General features: G+C 40.8%; 1 non-coding gene across 1 annotated transcript; it reads right to left on the bottom strand.

Annotated features, from left to right (window-relative positions):
• Window positions 1-1999: 1999 nt before the first annotated feature.
• On the bottom strand, window positions 2000-2106 carry LOC141619572 (small nucleolar RNA R71). The gene has a single exon (XR_012531741.1). It is a non-coding gene; the product is annotated as a small nucleolar RNA R71 (small nucleolar RNA).
• Between the last annotated feature and the right edge of the window lie 281 nt (window positions 2107-2387).

The raw sequence follows: 2387 nt of genomic DNA, 5'->3' as shown, positions 1-2387 counted from the left end.
GCAAAAGTCAAGCTTCAAAGTCAATTTGTCCCAGCCGGTCGGGACCGCGGCCGGTCGACCGGCCGTGCACACCGATGACCTCAAAAATTGTTCACAACTTCCAGAGATCTCCCAGCCGGTCAAATGACCGCGGCCGGATTGACCGGCCGGGAGTGCATATACGTGTTTCAAAGCCCATTTCCAATTTCAGTCCTAATCCTTGTATAACCTATATATACCCCCTCTTAAACCCTTTTGTATACATAACCCTAGATCTGAAAAACTTTCCTTATTAATTGTAATCCTTTCTTAATCAAGCACTAATCTTTCAATAATTATTATTAATATTTAGCAAGAATTAGTTAGTTCTAGTAATAGTCAATTGTTTACACTTGTTTGTTGAAGTTTGTATTGGGGATTTTGAAGGGTTTTCCTTCCTATTAATCAATCAAGCTTCCACCTTTTCTTTTGTTGGTATAATTTCTCTCCTTTCTTTACTTGTTTATCATTTGTTTACATTTTCCTTGTCTTTTGATTTTGTTACAACCTTCATTATGTCTCTTCCTTGTGTTGTTTGCTTTTCTTCTATATTTAGCATAATCTCCCTTAACATGAGTGAGTAGATCCCTTCTAGGGTTTAGGGTGATTCTTTATGGGATTTATGGGGCATGATTCTTTGAATATTTTGGTCCTTGGTGAAATTGTTTAACGTTCCTATGCATTGCACTCAAGGTGTTTGTTGATTTGCTCAAGTGAAAGCTTTGGCCTTTCTTCATTTATTGCTTAATTCTCCCTTAGAATGAAAGTTTTTGGGAGTCTTGATGTATGTTAGGAGAGGAGGGATACTTAATGAAAATTAGTAGCCACCCTTAAGATACCCAAGACATTGGTTCTTCATCTTAGGTTAATCTCTCACCATTGACCCTTTTTGATCTTCATGTTTGCCCCCTAAACCATATTGATGACCCCGAAAGCCCTAGCTTTTAATTAACCGTATTCATTATCATCATCTTGTTTGTCTTTGCTCTAGTGATTATAACCAAAACCTTTACTTTTAATTTTGATTAAACTTGACTCATAATTGAACTTTGTAGCAACCCCCGCCGTCCTTGAGTTCGACCCCGACCAAATACTACGCTTTTTCGGGTTTTATAAATTGTTTTGGTATAGGAAGTAGACGACAAATTTCCTACTATCAAATGGCGCCGTTGCCGGGGATGGCGTTAGGTTATGCTTAGTTTTATTTAGAGTCTTTGCTTTAATCTTGTCTCAATTGTCATTTTTGCTTTAGTAGTTGATTGTTGTTTGTAGAGTGTGTGTGATTTTTGCCTTTCCCTAGTGTGTAAAAACACTAGGAGACTTACGATTTGTCAAGTGTATGCCTAGAAGGAATCACCAAGCTCTCCTATTCAACTCCGACCCCGAAAGGCTTTTTAGGACCTTGAGGACTAGGACTCTTGAAAGAGTGAGGAACAATTCCACCCAAGCAAACATTGATCAACCAAACTCACACATCCCACAAAATTTTGATACAACAACTACGATTCAACCAAATACCACAATTGAGACCTTAGTAGAGAACCCATTTCATAACTTCCTTAATTACAATAGTCCACCTCAAACACCACCACATCAAGAACCGAACCACCCACCACAAATGGCTCTTAGAGATCACAACCGGCCTAACCATAATGATTCATGTAATCCCATCAATTTTGGCACCTTGGCCCCAAACAACTTTGAGATGCATCCCGCCCAAGTCGGGTTAGTTGAGAAGGACTTGTTTGGAGGTCATCTTGAGGAGGATGCCCATGCTCATCTCCGGAAGTTCAAGAGGAAAGTATCAATGATGAAAAAGAATGGGGTGTCCGAAGACACCTTGAGAATGATGTTATTTCCGTTTTCATTGACGGGCAAAGCGGACCGGTGGTTGAACATTCACCCACCGGATACTTTCACTACTTGGGATGACTTAGCCCAAGCATTTATGGCTAAGTACTACCCTTCCTCAAAGACCGCAATGCTCCGCAACGAGATCCATACGTTCCAACAAGAGGATGGAGAGTCCTTAGGTGAGGCTTGGGACCGTTATCAAGATTTGATAGCAAGTTGCCCTCACCATGGAATACCGGAATGGTACATTACTCAAACATTCTTCCAAACTCTACTACCAAGAACTAAGGAGATGGTAAATGCCTCCGCGGGGGGAGGTTTTGACCACTTGAATGATGAAGAGGGCACGGCATTGATCAAAAAAATGGTAGACTCGGAGGCAAACTATGGTTCTAGAGGGAACATGCTACGAAGGAACGGGAAATATCCTAAGGAAAATGCCTCCAACTCCGAGACAAATGCCAAGCTCGACTTGCTCACAAAGCAATTTGAGAAGTTTTCAAAGAATCAAGTGA

The sequence above is a fragment of the Silene latifolia genome, chromosome 1, assembly GCF_048544455.1.
Source record: "Silene latifolia isolate original U9 population chromosome 1, ASM4854445v1, whole genome shotgun sequence".
NCBI lineage: Eukaryota > Viridiplantae > Streptophyta > Magnoliopsida > Caryophyllales > Caryophyllaceae > Silene > Silene latifolia.
The sequence above is the reverse complement of the archived record's forward strand: the minus strand, read 5'-3'. Positions and strand labels throughout refer to the sequence as shown.